The 19,701-nt window shown below is 37.1% G+C and overlaps 1 protein-coding gene across 2 annotated transcripts in view; it reads left to right on the plus strand.

Moving 5' to 3' along the window:
* GLCE (glucuronic acid epimerase) overlaps window positions 1-19,701 on the plus strand; it is a 121,801-nt gene that overhangs the window by 83,966 nt on the left and 18,134 nt on the right. The gene's annotated exons all lie outside the window — the stretch shown is intronic.

The following is a 19,701-nucleotide window of genomic DNA, read 5'->3' on the forward strand; positions in this document are numbered from 1 at the left end:
TTTAAAATGTATAGTTGGATGAGTTTTGTCAGATGAATAGTCATTTACCACCACAACAATCAAAATTAGAATATTTCCATCATCCTCAAAAGCCCCTCATCTGTGTCGCATTATAAGTCACTCCCTTCCTGCCACTGCTGATTAACTTTAATCCCTATGATTTTCTTTTTCCAGAATGTCACATAAATTAAATTATATAGTAAGTGCATTTTTGTGTCTGACTTCCTTCACTTAGTGAAATGCTTTTGAGATTCATCTGTGTTGTGGCAGGTATCGGTATCAGTGCATTGCTGTGTTGTGTTTCATTGTATGGATGAACCATAGTTTAAAAGTCACCATTTGGTGCACATTTGGGTTGTTTCCAGCTTGGAATTATTATTAATAAACTGCTGTAACTGTACATGTTCATAACCTGTTTAGTTTTAAAATTTCTGGATTATTACAACATTCTCTGGAGTCATATGGCCTTCTGACTAACGAGTTTATAGATTCCTTAGTTTTAGATATGAGATACGTCATTGAAGGCTGTGAGCCCTTTGTTAGAAATTGGAGATGAATTTGTTGATTGCTTTCAAAATTTGGAGATGACATTTGAGACACGCCTTTTTAAAAAATTAGCATGTAGTAGGAGGAGGAGGAGGAGGAGGAAATAAATGATATGAAAAGTGCAGGGAAATGTAGTATAATGGCAAACACTGGACTAAGATAAATTTGGGTTCTGGGCCTATAATCTGGTTTCATTTTCTAGCTGTATCTCTTAATAGATTTTGGACAATTTGAGACTTGAAAAAATTAGTAACCTCTCTGAAAGAAAAATGGAACTTACATTTCCACATTTTGAGTATATACACTTACCTCATTTAGTCCTCAAGACACCTGTGAGGTACCTGTGAGCTAGATAGTACTAGTGCTAGTGTACTAGTGAAAAACTGTGATTCAGAGAAGTGAAATAACTGGCAGTGGAAGAAAAGCTAGTAAGTGATTGAGTCAGCAGTTGCCTCTATATCAGTTTCCTTATCTGAAAAATGAAGGTAATACCACTTTGTAGTTATGAGACTTAAGTGGGATTACATTAATAAGAACTCAAAACTGCTGCTAGTCTCTTCCTCTACCCCCCTTTTTATAAAGGTCCCCATTTCCTAGTCTCTTGACCTGCCATTCTGTTAACTATTAATTACTAATAGAAATTTATAATGTGGATACTACTGTTATGTATCTTTAAAATTGCAAAAGATTATGCAATGTCTGAAGGCTGGTATATTAAATGTTTCTTTTTATCATAAATATTAGAAAAAACATTACATCAAATTACAAGTAGAATTTGCAGTATTGTTTATTCTACCAGATTATCCTCACACATTTCCATTAGCATATTCTCTCAATCATTTTTTCTGATATCATGCTTTCTAAATTGCTTTGTGAAGTAGCTCAAAACTGCATTCTATATAAAAAATTATCCTAATAATAACTCATTTAAAAACCAATTTGGGGCTGAGCGCGGTGGCTCATGCCTGTAATCCCAGGACTGTGGGAGGCCGAGGCAGGTGGATCACCTGAGGTCAGGAGTTCGAGACCAGCCTGGCCAACATGGTGAAACCCCGTCTCTACTAAAAATACAAAAAAAAATCAGCCAAGCATTGGTGGCACACACCTATAATCCCAGCTACTTGTGAGGCTGAGGCAGGAGAATCGGTTGAACCCAGGAGGTGGAGGTTGCAGTGAGCCGAGATCGTGCCACTGCACTCCAGCCCTGGTGACTGAGCAAGACTCTGTCTCCAAAAAAACTTTAAAAAAACAAAACAAAACAAAACAATTTGGGCACTGATTTCTTCCACATATAACTTCTTCTGCATAGCTAATATGCTATCTTATGATTTTTAAAATTACTATAAGCAGTCTTCTTGATGAACCTTTCTCCTTTAGACATTCCAGTTTGCAGGATGGCACCAAACTTGGTAAAAGATGTTTCATAAAAACTTACTGTCAACAACTATTCTATAGGACCTGTGTTTGAACCATGCAGAGTAAACACATCATTAAGTTTTCTTTTTCTTGGCTTTCCTAATGAGTGGAGAAATCTTACACAGCTGGAGAAGCCTGGGACTCCTTTCTGAACTGATTTATTTACATAGCATATGCTTAGTTTGACACACTGCTTAGAAGCAAGCAGAGAGCTTTTAAAGTTAAGTGCTATACAGTACTTCAAAGAACATTTTAGCTACACTGTAATTGTTCAGCTTTTCTGGATACGAAGCATCTCTTTGCTGTTAAAAACATTCCTATCCCACTTTTTTATGTTATGGCTTTCAATGCTAGAGAAAAGTAAGCTGAATGTATTTAAAAGCCCTTTTTAAAAACATATTTTAGTTTCAGAAGCTAATGTGTAATGCTAGTAGTTTAAGATTGTGTCTGCACAACCAAGAGCAGATCTTTCTGCTCTTACCTAATTGGTGTGAAAGTATATGGTGATTTGGAGTTAGATAATGTGATACTATGGTCTGATATAAAGAACTTACACTTCGAAGCCAGATAAATCTAGGTTTAAATCCCACTATGTGGTCACTAATAATTTTTCTTCAGCAGAGTTAAGAACTACCCAGTTTCTTCAACCGTATGTGGGTGATTAAAAAAAAAAAAAAATCTCCTTCTTAGGGGTTGATTTCAGTAACCGAAAGTATATCTAATGCTTAGCATATATGGTAAAACTACTTATTAAACCTTTCCTTTTTCTGTAACCTTCCCCACCGTCCCAAAAAGGAACAACTTCCTTTCTCATTGAAATGAAGATTTTTTTAGCCTAAATATGTTTTATTCAGGTTTGAGGATAAATGAGAGTAGCAGGGTTGACCTACTTATGGAGTGCTGATGATGATTTTCATTCAGCACAAGCTCTGGATTGTGGGAAGAATAGGTTGCCATACAGGTAACAAAACCCAATAGAATAGTTTGAAAATGAACATACATAACTATAAACATGGTGACCAAATACATGCTTCAGTGTGTCTGAATAAAGCACATTTGAGTTGAATGCCTGAATAGGCATTGATAGAGGGAAATATATATATAAATAAAAAATGCCCTGCATCTTCAAGAAATTCAGTCTAGAGAAAAATACCCACAGATTCATAATTACTTGCAAACCAGACTTGAAGAATTTGTATAATTGAGATATAGTAAAGGGCTACATGGGGAGAGAGTGATTAATTTGTACATTGAGAAACTTTCTGGTGAGATGGTATGACAGAGACTGGGTTTCCTCCCAGGGTCTGTTTTCTCCTTAATAATAGAACCCTGTTTTTTCCATTTGGCATGTGGCTGCCTAGAAGCTTCCCTTGCAGCTAGAGGTGGCCATGTGACTAAGATTTGACTAATGAAATGTTGGAAATGTGTGAAGCTTGAGGAAAGTCTCAGTGTGAATTAGGTCTACTGAGAGATGTGCTGTTTTGCCCTTCTGCCTTTCTTTTTCTTTCTGGGATACAACACAGACATGATGACTGAGGCCTCAGTAGCTTTCTTGGGGCATAAGGTAATGTAGAAAGATAGAAAGCACCTAGGTCCTTGATGAGTATGTAGCTACATGTACGCTCCAGCCTGCCTATTTCTAGGTGTATTTTATATGAGTGAAAACTAAGCCAAGCTGGAACATAAGATGGTTTATTTCTGGTGTCTGTTACTAATAGCAAAACGTATTCCTCACAGGTACAGATAGCAGTGTGGTATAAGCATCTGACTCCCTCTAAACCCATATCTAGTCACCACTGAAATGACTATAAATATATCTAAATAGAGTGTACCAGCACCAAAAAGGAAGTGTTCACATACCTGAAATACTGACATCTCAAGAAAAAGAAATAACTGCAGTAGATTGAAACGTATCAAATATGTTAAAAATATGTGAGTTCATATGTTACTTTTTTTAAAAGCTCATTATTTTTAGAGACTAGGGAGCCAATTCATTATTTTGAAAATTGATAAAGATTTAATCATTAATTCTGCCCTTCCTGTACACACTGTATATCTCAGGGTAACTAAGTAGTTAGCAAGATCAAGATTTTCTTTATAGAAATATTTTAACTATACATTAAGAAAGGCTGATAGAATGTCACCCATTTTGCAACTTTTAATGAAATAATCATCAATGATTGCTAAAAGTAATATTGGGTGAACTGCTGAAGGATAACTTTATAATGGCTTTCCTCTTCTTTTTGGGCTACAACACAGACATGACTGAGGCTTTAGGAGCTTTCTTGGGTCATATAATGACTTTATAATGTATTAGGCTGAAAATAGGGATTAATCTTAGCATCATAAAAAGAGAGACAATTGAATATTATATACTTCCTGATGAAAGTTCACATCTCTATCATGAAGTATCCTTGCTGAAAAATCAAACCCTACTTTGATCAAACCTCTAGATCTCTAGTAACCGATATATAAGAAATGGTGAGGAGACAGACTCTGAAATAAGATTCTGCAACCTTAAAAATACAGGAATGTTGCACTCAATACCAGGGCAAAAGCACATATTCTTGATATAAAAGGTTACTTCTGTAACAAGAAAATTGTAGAAAACATTTTTTTTTTTTTTTGGCTTGTAGGTTTTTTAAATTGTGGAGTCTTTGGAGTGAGACGTAGAAAATAAGTTCATAAGACAGCAGGCTGGGATGAAAGTAGGGGTCAGCTAACAGGGAGGCATACATTAAAAGGGTGTTGGATATTAATAAGTAAGGCCTATAGGATGGAAACTAAAATATGCAGTATCCAAATAAGAAACAATAAAATAGAAACTAAATATGCAGTATATAAATTAAACTGCACCAGAAGCAACAGAGAGTGGATTAGAAAATTTTATTAGTGATACAGACTACAAGTTTGAGAAGCTCTCTCAAAATGCAGAGGAAAAGGGGGAGAAGAAATTAAAAAAGAAAATTTGAAGAAAAAGGTGATTGACATAAAGGATAGAGTACAGAGATCTAATATATACAATTGACATTTTGGAATAGACCAGAAGAAATTGAATGGAAACAATTATTAAACACTCTATGGGATAAAAACTTTTCTGAGAGGAGATGACCTGAGCCTGCAATTCAAACAAGCTTGTTGCCAAACTCCAGGAAAAATTAATGAAAATAGCCTAACAACTAAGTCTATTCTGGTGAAGCTTTGTACTTTCTCTTGTTAAAGTCATCATCATCATCATCAGGTATCCAGGAAGGGAGAAAAACAAGAAAACATACAAGTTGTTCACAAGGGAAGAAAAGGTGGACTAGCTTTAGATTGATTGTTCTTACCATTAAACACTGGCTTGTTCTTACCATTAAACAGTTGAGCAGTGTATACAGAGTTCTGTAGGCAATTTGGACCCTAAACTTCTTTATTCAGCCAAGTTGTTTGATGAAGAAGCAACACATATTTTCAATTCTGCAAGACTTCAAAATATATACCACCCACCTACCCTTCCAACAGAATTATTTCAAAACATACTGTAGCTGAGAGATTCTGCAACATACAGGCAAAAGCCAAAACTTACACATTTTTTCCAAGCATGACTTTAGGGCTTAGCTAACTCTTGAATCACTCCTTTGTAAATTGATTCAAGAGTTAACTAAAGTCATTCTCACTGGAGCACAAACTAATTATTCTGCAAAAATCAATATGCTAATAACCCTAATTTTCAGAGTTGCCTAAGATAGTTCTTAGTTTGAGCAGCATACCTATTTCCACTTGCACATAGTACCTACTTAACGCATATGGTATATTACAGTGGTTCTCAAAGTGTGATCCCCTGACCAGAAGCATAGGTTTCACCTGGAACTTGGTAGAAAAGCAAGTTCTTAGGTCTCTACCTAGATTTAGTAAATCAGAAACTGTGAGGTTTGGGAAAAGCAATCTGTGTTTGAACAAACCTTCTAGGTAATTTTAATGCCCCGTGAAATGTTAGAGCCAGTTGTATTGTTTCTCAGACCAAATTAATCATCAGAATCACTTCTGAAGACTTTGAAACATCTTTTCCCAGTCCAGATGAAACTTAATTATCTGGATTTGGAAATCACTGGTCTGATAAAGCTTAGAACCAAAATATCTAAATTCTTTTCTTCGTGCCACCTTATCAATTTCTGAGCCTTAGTGTTTTCTGTTGTAAAATAGCACTCACTTTCCTGACCATTTCATTGGATTGTTGCAGACATTAAATGAAGAAATGAATGTAAAAGTACTTTGCAGTGTAGATAAGGAAATCCATAGTTATAAGTTCATTATTCTGTGTTTGAAAAGGGCCTCACTTAATGGTGGTTAATATTCTCTTGGAGACCAGTATATACCATCTATGTTGGGCTTCAGTAAAGTGTTCTCCCCCATGCAGCTCTTTCTAGTATCTTTCCCTTTCCTAACTAAACTAACTGCCACACTACTTTTTATTTGATTTTCAAATTCAATTATTTTATTTATTTTACCACCTTTTCAATGTGGATTTTTTTAAATTGCTTTCTGTATGTTTAAGTCTTGTATCTTCAAGGTTCTAAGTTATTTGAGAGCAGAAATCGTTACTAATCGTAATACTAAGTAAAATGCCTCATTCATGGAATTTAGTCAGTTCATTAGCTCATTGTCATTAACTGTTGTAGGAATTGATGAGGATTTTCTTTTTCTATTTCATTAATTTAGTGCTTTGCAAACAGCTTTCCTTCTAGTAGTATGAAAAGGTGGTTGGTCTGGAACCAGTCAACATCTATACTTCTTAAAATTATTTTTTAAAGGTTTATCATATTATTCTTTCTGCCTAGTTTATGGTTGCTGAAATTAAGAAAACTAGAGCTAGGTGTGGTAGCTCATGCCTGTAATCCCAGCACTTTGGGAAGCCAAGGCAGGGGGTGTTGCTTGAGTTCCAAAGTTCAAGACCAGTCTGGGAAACATAGTGAGACTTCATCTCTACTCAAAATAAAAATTAGCCAAGCATGATGGTGTGCACCTGTGGTCCCAGCTACCCAGGAGGCTAAGGCAGGAGGATCACTTGAGCCCGAGAGATTGAAGCTACAGTGCTACAGTGAGCTATGAGTATGGCACTGCACTCCAGCCTGGGTGACAGAGTGAGAGACCCTGTCTCAAAAAAAAGAAAAGAAAAGAAAGGAAGGGAAGGGGAGGGGAGGAAGAAAAGAAAGGAAGAAAAAAGAAAAGAAAAGAGAAAAAAGGAAAGAAAGAAAAAAAGAGAAAGAAAGAAGAAAGGAGAGAGAGAGAGAGAGAAAGGAAGAAAGGAAAGAAAGGAAGGAAAGAAAGAAAAAGAAAGAAAAGAAAAGGAAGGAAGGAAGGAAGGAAGGCCAGCAGGTTGGAATTGCTTTGGTGTCCTGTTAGGGGTAGGACTAAGATTTTCCTACAAAAGTATGTCAGTTAGGAGGCCCAGTAGGCTTAGAATATGGAATTTCCACACCTCAGCTAATAGCCACCAGATGGTCTCAGGTCTCCTTATGAGTGAAGCGCAATAACCACAAATGTGTCTTCCCCCAACTTCTAGTTCTGTTTTGCATTTTTATTTATATATTACCTTTAAAGGCTAATACAATTAACTTTCCTTAGATGGTTCTCCTTTATCTCCATAGTGTTGAAATTTTTTATTTTTGTTTTGCTTTTTCCTTTCACAGCTTCAAAGCTGATTTATTGGCTGAGCTCAGTGGCTCACACCTGTAATCCCAGCACTTTGGGAGGCTGAGAGGATCACTTGAGCCCAGGAGTTCAAGACCAGCCTGGGCAACATAATGAGACCGCCTGCCCCCATCTCAAAAAAAAAAAAACGATTTGTGTTGAGCAACCCAAGCAAATAAATATGACCTTTGGCGTAACTGGTGATTTTCATTCTAAGGGTAATTACAATCTGTATTCAAGATCATAAATGTTCTTGCCGGAAACTAAACTAAGTAGAAAAAAAAGTTAAAGCCTTTTATTCTCCTTGACTTGTTGCTTTTTTTTTTTTTTTTTTTGCTATGGCTAATAAAAAGTCATAGAACAAAATAATTTTTTTAAAAAAAGACAGAGTCTCATGTCACCCACGCTGGTCTCGAACTCTTGGTCTCGAACTCCTGCCACCTTGGTCTCCCAAAGTGCTGGGATGACAGGTGTGAGCCACCATGCCCAGCCCAAAAAATAGCTTTATCTTTAGATTTTTCTTTTTTACACCCTAATTTCTTGTACTAATGTTAGTTACTCTTATATATCCAGCCACCTTGGGGCTTTTAAGACACCAGTATATTTTCAAAGCCTCAAATTAACATGGGGAAAGTTTTGCTTCAGTGAGCTATACCGGAACATCATAATAATTATTAAGAGAAATAAGGCATTATGATGCATTTGTAAGCTATTGCTGGATTTGTGGGGCCTGTTGTCAAGAGCTTAATTATTCTAATCCACCTGGGGACCGGGTAGCTCTCTTAGAATATATATACATAACATTCGTAGTCATGACTCTCATTTCTGTCCCTTTCTAATATTAATATGGCATTTAATTATACTGTTAGATTTAAAGAAAATTCAAAACTTTCAGTAGCTTCACTCAGAAATGCTAATACATTTTTAGAACAACTAGATAACTTTTCCTAAAATTGTATTTACCTGTGTGAACTGTTGATTTATGGTAAAATTAAACTTTAGCCAAAACAAGACCTGTGAATGTCTGAATTCAGTTCGCAATCTAATAACCTGTTATAAGTTAAAATCTTTTGGGGAAGGGGAATATTCAGCTTCTGAAATATAATATTTATATACCTGTTCTAAAAAACCCTGTGACATATCAGAGCACAGGCTTTGGAGTCAGACTGGAAAACTGGAGTTAAAATACCATTCTTAATACTAGATATGTGAACCATCAAATAATCATGTGGCTTCAGGTAAATTCCTGAATTTCACAATTCCTGAACATCACAATGCCTCAGTTTCATCATCTGTAAGTAGGGAATGCACAAAATTTTTTTATCAGATTTAAGTTCTAGTCTTGGCTTTGTTCCTGTCCTTTTCCTTTAGTAAATCTTCTTATAGGTTTTGTAGGTTCTTATGCCTTAGTCTTTTCATCTATGAAATTCAAATAATATAATTTACTATAGGAATACATTGGAGATATTGCAGATTCAGTTCCAGACCACCATAATGTGAATATCACAATAAAGTGACTCAAACACATTTTTTGGTTTCCCAGTACTTATAAAAGTTATGTTTATTCTGTACTGTGTGTTAAGTGTAGAATAGCATTATGTCTAAAAAATATACATACCTGGCTGGGCACAGTGGCTCATGCCTGTAATCCCAGCACTTTGGGAGGCCAAGGTGGGGAGAATCACTTGAGGTCAGGAGTTCAAGACCAGCCTGGCCAGCATGGTGAAACCCTATCTCTACGAAAAATGCAAAAATTAGCCAGGTGTGGTGGCATACCACGCCTGTAATCCCAGCTACTTGGGAGGCTGAGGCAGGAGAATTGCTTGAACCCGGGAGGTAGAGGTTTCAGTGAGTCGAGATCACATCACTGCACTCCAACCTGGGAGACAGAGCAAGATTCCATCTCAAAAAAAAAAAAAGAAAAAAAGAAAAAAAAGTACATATCTTAATTTAAAAATACTTTATTGCTTAAAAATTGTTAGAGATTATCTGAGCCTTTAGCAAGTTATAATCTTTTTACTGGTGGAGGGTCTTGCCTTGATGTTGATGGCTGCTAAATGCTCAGGGTGGTGATTGCTAAAGATTGTCGTAACTGTGGGAATTTCTTAAAATAAGACAACGATGAAGTTTGCCACATGGAATGACTCTTCCTTTCATGAACGATTTATCTGTATCATTCCATGCCATTTGATAGCATTTTATCCACAAGAGAACTTCTTTCAAAATTGGAGTCAATCCTCCCAAACCCTATTGCTTTATTAACTAAGTTTTTGTGATATTCTAAATCCTTTGTTGTCATTTATTTTTCTTTTCTTTTTTGTTTTTTGAGACAGAATCTCACTCTGTCATCTAGGCTGGAGTGCAGGGACACCGTGTTGGCTCACTGCAACCTCCATCTCCTGGGTTCAAGCAATTCTCCTGCCTCAGCCTCCCAAGTAGCTGGGATTACAGGTGCCCACCACCAGGCCCGACTATTGTTTATATTTTTAGTAGAGATGAGGTTTCACCATGTTGGCCACACTGCTCTTGAACTCCTTACCTCAGGTGATCTGCCTGCCTTGGCCTCCCAAAGTGCTGGGATTACAGGCGTGAGCTACCGCGCCCAGCCAGTCATTTCAACAATGTTCATGGCATCTTCACCAGGTATAGATTCCATCTCAAGAAACCACTTTCTTTGCTCATCCATGAGATTGCAACAATTCAGCCCCATCTTCAGACTCTACTTCTAATTCTGGTTCTCTTGTTGTCTTCACCACATCTGTAGTTACTTCCTCTGCTGAAGTTTTCAACCCCTCAAAGTCATCCATGAATGTGGGAATTAACTTACAACCTCTGTTCATGTTGATATTTTGACCTCCTCCCATGAGTCATGAATATTTTTAATGGCATCTAGAATGGTGGATCCTTTCCAGCAGGTTTTCAGTTTATTTTACCTAGATCCATCAGAGAAATCACCATCTATGGCCAGCTATAGCATTACAAAATGTATTTATTAAATACTAAGACCTGAAAGTCGGCTGGGTGCAGTGGCTCACGCCTGTAATCCAGCACTTTGGGAGGCCAAAGTGGGCAGATCACGAGTTCAGGAGTTTGAGACCAGCCTGGCCAACATAGTGAAACCCCGTCTCTACTAAAAATACAAAAATTAGCCGGCCATGGTGGCACACGCCTCTAACCCCAGCTACTCAGAAGGCTGAGGCAGAAGAATCGCTTGAATCCGGGGGGCAGAGGTTGCAGTGAGCCGAGAGCATGCCACTGCACTCCAGCCTGGGAGATAGAGTGACACTCTATCTCAGAAAAAAAAAAAAAAAAAAAGACGTGAAAGTCAAATTGCTTTTTCATTTATGGGCTGCAGAATGGATGTTGTGTTAGCAGGTGTGGATACAGCATTAATCTCCTTGTACATCTCCATCAGAGCTCTTGGGTGACCAGGTGCATCGTCAATGGGCAGTAACATTTTGAATCTTTTCTCTGAGCAGTAGGTCTCAACGGGGGGCTTCAGATACTCAGTAAACCATGCCGTAAACAGATGTGCTGTCATCCAGGCTTTGTTGTTGCATTTATAGAGTGCAGGAAGAGTAGATTTAGCATAATTCTTAAGGGCTCTAATATTTTCAGAATTATAAAGGAGCATTGGCTTCAACTTAAAGTCACCAGTTGCATTAGTCCCTAATGAGAGTCAGCTGGTGCTTTGAAGCCAGGCATTCACTTCTTTCTAGCTATCAAAGTCCTAGATGTCATGTTCCAATAGAAGACTGCTTTGTCTACATTGAAAATCTGTTTAGTGTAACTGCTTTCATCAATGAACTTAGCTAGAGCTTCTGAATAACTTGCTGTAGCTTCTACATCAGCACTTGCTGCTTTACCTTGTACCTGATAAACCAGCCTCTGCTAGCTTCCAACTTTTCTTCTGCAGCTTCGTCACCTCTCTCAGCCTTCGTAAAATTGAAGAGAGTTAGGGAATTGCTGTGGATTATTAGGCTTTGGCTTAAGGGAATATTGTGGCTGGTTTGACCTTAAGACTGCCAAAATTTTCTCCATATCAGCAATAAGGCTGTTTCACTTTCTTTTCATTCATGCGTTCACTAGAGTAGCAATTTTAACTTCCATCAAGAACTTCTCCATTGCTATCACAACTCGGCTGTTAGGCACAAGAGGCCTAGCTTTTAGCCTATTTTGGCTTTAGACATGCCCTCCCTCACTGAGCTAAATCATTTCTAGCTTTTGTTTTAAAGTGAGAGACATGTGGCTCTTCCTTTCACTTGAATACTTACCAGTCATTGTAGAGCTATTAATTGTCCTAATGTCCATATTGTTCTGTCTCAGAAAATAGCAAGGCCCAAGGAGAAGGTGAGAAACAGGGAATTGGGGAACAGCTGGTCATTGGAGCAGTCAGAACGTACGCAACATTTATCAGTAAAGTTTGTCATCTTGCATGAGTAGAGTTAATAGTACCCCAAAACAATTACAATAGCAACATTGAAGATCACTGATCACAGATCACCATAACAGATATAATTATGAGAAAATACTAGAAATACTGTGAGAATTCAGTAACATAAAGCATGTCCATATATATATTGCTTACTCAGTTTCTTTGGGATTTTTTTCTAGAAATACAATCTTATTTGAAGTATTATGAGCACTTGTATCAGAAATCATTTCAATTTTGTTACTAAAAAATAAAATGGACTTGCAAAATTTCCTTCCTGTTTTGCATTATTGTGAGTAGCTACCAGAGAATTCTACTTGTTTATATTACTAGAAGGGTCCTAACAACCAAAGATATTAGGCAGTTCCCCTTTGAGTTACATCTATCACTGGATGTTTAACCATTTGACTGTATAATTTAAATCTTGGTCTATTAAGCAGTAAACAGATGGAACATTACTAACAGCAGTAATTAAATTATAAATCTGTTTTAAAGTTGGCCAATATACAGCATCACAATCCATATTCTGTTATGTCAGTTATGTTCATTTTGATTTGGATTACAATTTCTAAATACCCAAATATTGGAAAGAAAACAAAGTTGTCTGGTTCAAATGTCTGTTTTTTGTTTTTTTTAATCATATAGGCCAAGTTCTTGCTTGCTTGCTTGCTTGCTTGCTTGCTTGCTTCCTTCCTTTCAAGAAAGGAAGGAAAGGAAGAAGCAATGGAGAGGAAAGAATATTTAACAATGTTCATTTATTCAACAAACCTTTAATGAATGTCTACTGTGAGCTAGGCACACTTTTTTTCCCCCTCCGAGACAGAGTCTCATTCTGTCGCCCAGGCTGGAGTGCAATGGCAATCTCAGCTCACTGCAACCTCTGCCTCTCGAGTTGAAGCAATTCTCCTGCCTCAACCTCCCAAGTAGCTGGGAAAACAGGTGAGTGCCACCACGCCCAGCTAATTTTTTTGTATTTTTAGTAGAGTCACCATGTTGACTAGGCTGGTCTCAAACTCCTGACCTTGTCAAGTGATCCTCCCACCTTAGCCTCCCAAAGTGCTAGGATTACAGGCATGAGCCAAGCTAGGCACATTTCTAAATATTAGGGATAAAACAGTGACCAGGAGAAGCAAAACCCCAGCCCTCATGGAACTTACATTCTAGTGGATTGGGGATGAATAATTTAAATGTGTAATACGTCAAATGGTGATAAATGCTATAAAGAAAAATAAAACTGAGTAAGGACCTGGAGAATGATGGGGTAAGAACTGGTATTTTAGATAAGGTGGCCAGGGAAGCCCTTTCTAATACACTGGCATTTAAGCAGTGACCTGAATGAAGTGAGAGAGCCATCCAAATGGATATCTGGGGAAATAGAGTGCTAGGCATGGGGAATGACAAGTGCAAATACCCTGACTTGGGAGCATGCTTAACTGTCAATCTTCAATTCATTCTACCTGGAAACTTTTCTTAACACCTTAAAAGGTTAAGGTGTTTTATAGCATAGTCTACATAACTTTTTTTTACAGTTCTTAAATCTTAGCATTATTATTTTTTATGCCTGCTAATCCGTCCTTTAGAGACACGGATAATGCCTTACCTGCCACATAGTAGCTGCTGAACAAATATTGATCAAACCAGTCAGTGAGTTTGATTATTTGTTGAGCAATTACTATTTTGTCTACTTAGTATCAATAAATTATTTTTTTAAATCAGAGTAAGCATTCTTCTCAGTCAAGGAATTATAGGAAACATAAATAGATACGTAAGTAAGTAAGAGAAATAATAAGCAGGGAAACCTTGGCCTGCATTATTCAGAGGGAAAAAAGCCAATAACAATGTAAGTGAATATTTTTTAAAAACCCATTGAAAGGTTGTTCTTTACTGAAATATAACCTTCATATTTTGAAAGCTCATGATGAGATCCATAGTTCCTGATACTTAGTGAATTACTCTAATAGTTACTTGAAGTAACTAGGAAAATAAATCTGAAAAGTAAAGTATCACAGAAAAGGTCTTTGAATTGCAAATGGCTTTAGAATAGAACAATTTGCTTTCCAGAAAAAACCCTAAAAGTTACATTTTACTTTCCCTAATTTTTAACTATTTCTACAAAGAAGTTTTTCCACAGTTTCTTTATGATGCTTACTGCATGATATTTTCTGTTTTAGATCCTCAGCATTATAAGACCTGATTTTTACTGGATTCTATTTCTAATGAAATAAATCTTTAGGGTCAGCAGTAGGTGAGGTTTCAAGATTTTTTTTATTTATGAGTTTTTCATTTGTTTATTTTACCTAAAACATCAATCTATTTTGTAGATGTGGCAAAAGCTTCAAAATAAGTAGGAGCATTTCACCACTCAAAGTTACCAGCATTTATACCTAGCAGAATGTCAGTGCAATCTACTTCTTGAAATCTGAGTATCTGTGTCAGTTTTCTATAATTTGGCAACATGATAATGAAATTACTGAGTTTCTCTTTAGATGAGCCTATTTTTTAGTTAATGCTATATGTCAACACTCAGAGATTTCCTTCTCTTCATCTTCCTTTCTCCCTTATTATCCCCACCCCCCTGAAAAAAGCCCGTGCCCATTCGAAAGCTAAAGTTTTCTACAAATTTTTTAACTGACTTACATTTTTTTCTTTCAGTATTTTAACAAAATTGACCTTGCCCTTCTTAGTTTTTCATTATTTTTTTGAGAGACAGGATCTCGCTGTGTTGCCCAGGCTGGAATACAGTGGCTGTTCACAGGCGCAATTCCACGACTGATCATCAGATCCATTTCCTGCCTGGGCTGGTTCATCCCTCCTTAGGCAACTTGGTGGTCCTTTACTCCCAGGAGGTCATCAGACTGATGCCAGACTTAATGTGGACACCCGACTTAATATAGCACCCAATAGCCCAGAACTCCTGGGCTCAAGTGATCCTCCTACCCCAGTCCCAAGTAGCTGGGACTGCAAGCACGTGCCATTTTTTATAGTTAAAAAAAAAACAAACAGTAAGGGTGATCATGGAAAATTAGAAAATAAAGACCTATATATGCATTGTTTACTTAAAATAAGATCATACTAAATGTGCTGTTTTGTAACCTGTTCTTTTCAGTTAACAATCTTCATTTCAGTATCTTTCCATTTTATCAAGTCCATTGTTGAATTTCCCAGTGTAGAACCAAGTTTCACTTCTGGTTGTTATGTCCCTAAACCTTTTTTCTTTTCATATCACTAATTGAATTGAGGAGACAGGACCAGCTGTCCTGCAGGATGTCTCACCTTCCAGATGTGTCTGGTTGCTTCCTCCTTTAACTTGTTCCTCTATCCCTTGTATTTCCTGTTAACCAGAGATTAAATTTTATGTCCTGAGAGATCCAAGTGAAACATTTTGGGCTGGAATATGTGGTAAGTGATATATTTCTTATTATGACTTATCAGGAGAAAGCTTCTGGATGGGTCACAATTAAGGAGACCGAAGGTGACCACTGAATTAGGGTATGACTATCTGATCCTTTCACTGTCAAGTTTAATCTTTTTCTTCTTTCAACTAGAAAATAATGTATTTGGTATTACTTTGCACAGTGTGAATCTCTAGGTCCTGGCAAACATATACCTGCATTTAACACTTGCCTGAATCTGTAATTTCATGAGGGATTACATAATGCTAATTTTCTGATTTTTTAAAAAAAAATTTACTTCTTATTGGATAGCCTTTTGTACAATAGAGTATTTTATTTACTAGGGTTATTGATTTGTTCTGAAATATGGTTGCTCCTGCAAAGACAAGTAAATAATTTTTTTCACTCAGTTGCCAATATTTATCAGCTCAGAGAGTTTTTTGCTGGCTTTCTCCGTTTAAATATTATTGCAGATTCATGGATTTTTATTGCGTCATTGTGTTTCAGTCTACTTCAATCATAATTCTTACACATTTGACTAATAGGGAAGAGGACCTTTTAGACTGATTCCTGTGTCTTATTTCCATGACGTTACATATTTATGGAAATGTTTAAACACAAAAGTATATAGGGAGTGGTATACTGAACTTCCAATGTATCTATCACTCTCAGTTTTAGCAATTAGCAATAATTTTCTAATTTTGTTTTATCTTTCTCCTGCTGCTTTTTTGACACCCTTGATTTTTATCTCATTGGTAGTTGAAAGTTTGTTTTCTGGTGCGGCAAGGTGTCCCATCCCTAGACCTGGAATTACTCATTTCTTTAAGAAGCCCTGATTGTCTTTAGTAACAAATGGCATCAGACAATAAAACCTGGACATAAAGATTATTGGAAGTTTTTAAATTTGATTTTTCTTTACTTTCCCATCATGTGCTTCATCATATTGGTAGCTGTGTTAGTCTGTTCTTGTATTGCTATAAAGGAATACCTGAGATTGAGTAATTTATTTAAAAAAAAAAAGAGAGGTTTAATTGGCTCACAATTCTGCAGGCTATACAAACATGGTGCCAGCATCCACTCAGCTTCTGGGGAGGCCTCAGGGAGCTTTTACTCATGGCAGAAGGCAAAGCAGGAGCAAGCAGGCCACATGGCCAGGGAAGGAGCCAAGGGAGTGTGGCAAGGTGCCACATACTTTTAAGCAACCAGATCTCACACAAACTCATTCATCACCAAGGGGATGGCACTAAGCCATTCAAGAGGGATGCACCCCCATGATCCAAACACCTCCCCCTAGATCCCACCTCCAAGACTGGAGATTACATTTCAACATGAGATTTGGGTGGGGACAAATACCCAAACTATATCAGTAGCCTTGTGTTCCATAGGCAGGGTTACAGGCATTTGAGTAGTAGAGGAAGGGCACTTCTCAAAGATAGGATAAAAAGCTTTATATTTCTATATTAATTGGTCAAAATGTAAGGCATAGATGACAGAGTAGTCAGCTGTTGACATATAAGTGTTTTTAATAAAGGATTTAAAAAGCAAAACAAAACGCCATTTAGTGTTATCAGTTTGCCTCCACTACGATATACGGAAATTCTCAATTTATATGACTTCTAAAGTTTTGCTTGTTACACACTTTGGTTTCTCATAGTAATAATGCAGATGATGAAATGAATTATTCTCAGTTAATAGGGTTAAAAATGTATTATTGGTTTCCAGTTCTTAAAATCTGTATTCACCTCCTTTCCCTTCTGATGCCCCACCAAAATAAAATGTCTAAAAATGAGAAATGAAGAAGCCAGTAACAGTAAATTGGAGGACTACCCAAGGATGATAGTTGAACAGATTTCCAGATCTCTAATTGAGTACCAGTAGGCCCAACTATACCTTCTTCTCCCCTCCTCATACCTCTTTCACCCCTGCACTTGAATACAGATAGCTGGCAAGAATCCCAGGCAAACACGAGGCAGATTTTCTTTAGAGAGCATGAGAAAGATGAAGGCTTCTAAAGTGTGTGCTGTGTTTGTGTAGCAAAAGAGAAAACACCATCTTCTTTCTGGCATTTGAAAGGTCTGCTGGCTCCCCACCCACTCACCCTGTGGGAACACTGCCAGTCAGCTTATGTCCAGCCCACACAGAGCTCTCTCTTTTTATCCCCTCCAGGGGAACAATCTAGCCAAAATCAGACTATCTTCAAAATAACACAGGAAATCTATGTTGGCTAATGAGTCATTCTCTCTTAAATGTGAATGAGTAACCGAAGATCACCAGGCATGGTGGGAAAAACTAATGGCATGAAAGACTAAATAACCAGGAAAATGGCCAGTGGAAAAAGTAAAACTAGTAAGAAAGAACTTTATTTTTAAAAAAGAAGAATAAATCATCTAATATATTCAGAGATCTAAGGAGATACTATATCCATTAAACAAGAATAGGAGGACACAAGTTTTTACATTGAAAGGGCACACCAAGCGCTGAAATAGAGAATCAAATATGGTACTGTGAGAATTCCAGGATAAACAAAGATCCACAAAGAAATCACATGCATAGTAACAAGAGACTAAATCAAACTGCTTATGAATAACTCTTAATGATTTAAGGCAGTAAAGTATTGCCTACAACATGTAGAGAGAAAGTAATATGCAACCATGGATTCTACAACTTGCCACACTATTAATCAAGGGTGAGAGCAGAATACATTTGTTTTCAGACACTGAAGGGTGCAAAGTTTGCCTTCCATTGGAAGTAAAAGAAATGAATGAATTACATATTCACCATCAACTTCTTGAGAAACGGAAATTTAGCATTTGATTTGTTTTTAATACATCATTGCTGCTAAAAGGGTTGAGGGGAAAATGAGAAGGGGGGATTCAAAACAATAAAATTAGTTGTTGATTCACACCATACAATAAATGACAGAGCTACTGTGGCAAACGGCAGTAAACTACTCCCTTTACTCTCAGCAGGCTGAAATGTATCATACATTATACTATAACTATCCATAATTTCCCATATTTCCCATTCATCCCAGTAAAAAGTAACCCAGGACTACTTGCATTGCAATCACAACAGGCTCATATACCATATGGCCAGAAGAAGCAACAGCGTCACATTTTCCTTCCATCAGGACTGGAATGACATGATCTGTCTTAAATTTAAGAGCATCATTCTGACTGCTGTGTTGAGAACAGACTTAAGGGTGGAGCAGTAGGGTAAGGGTAGAAGGAGAGACCAGTTTGAATATCACTGCTGTGTTTCAGGTGAAAGATGGCAGTGGTTCTGACATGGTAGTAACAATGTAGTTGGTGAAAAGACATCAGATTCTGGGTATAATTCGAAGGTAGAGCCAAGAGAATTTCCTGACTTATGGTATATTGAGTGAATAAGAAAGGGTCAAGATTTTTAGTCTGAGCAGTAGGAAGGGAGGAACAGATTGAGGAAAAGATTGGAAGTTAAGTTTTGGATGTTATTTCAGAAATTTATTTGACCTCCAAATAAAGATATATGTATTTGCATATATGTATCTGCAGCTCTGAAGAAGGGCATGGCCTGGTGAGATAATTTGGGGATAGTCAGCCTTGTATTTAAAGGCATGAGGTTGGGTGAGATCAAAGTGAATAGAGATAAAGAAGGCAAAAGACTGAGACCCTAAGGTACTCTAACATTTAACAATTAGGGAGATGAAAAGGAAGACTCAAAGAAGAGAAGAACAACCAGTGGGATTTTAGGAGAACCAAAAGAGAATGGTACCCTAGAAACCATGGGAAGAAAATGTTTCAAGAAGGAAAGAGCCATTGACTATTTTATGCTGTTAGGAGGTCAGGTAGGATGAGCACTAAAAATTCGTTGTTGGATTTAGCAACATGGATGTTGGTGTTTACCTTGAAAAGGTCTACTATGTTTTTTCAGACAGCTACTAAAGTGTTAGGACATAAATACTTGTATATAAGTAGTTATTTGGCCCTAACTATTTAATAAATGAAACTACATGTTGAGCATCCCAAGTTCAGAAATCCAAAATACAAAATGGTTCAAAATCAAAAACTTTTTGAGCATCAATGTGATGTTCTAAAGAAATACTCAGTGAAGCGTTTCAGATTTTAGATCTGGGGTGCTGAACTGTTAAGTGTAATACAGATATTCCCAAATCTGAGAAAAATCCAAAATCCAAAACCCTCTGGTCCCAAGCATTTTGGGTACAGTACAGGATACTCAAACTGATTTAGGTATTTCTTTTGG

This window comes from Macaca thibetana, chromosome 7 (assembly GCF_024542745.1).
Source record: "Macaca thibetana thibetana isolate TM-01 chromosome 7, ASM2454274v1, whole genome shotgun sequence".
NCBI lineage: Eukaryota > Metazoa > Chordata > Mammalia > Primates > Cercopithecidae > Macaca > Macaca thibetana.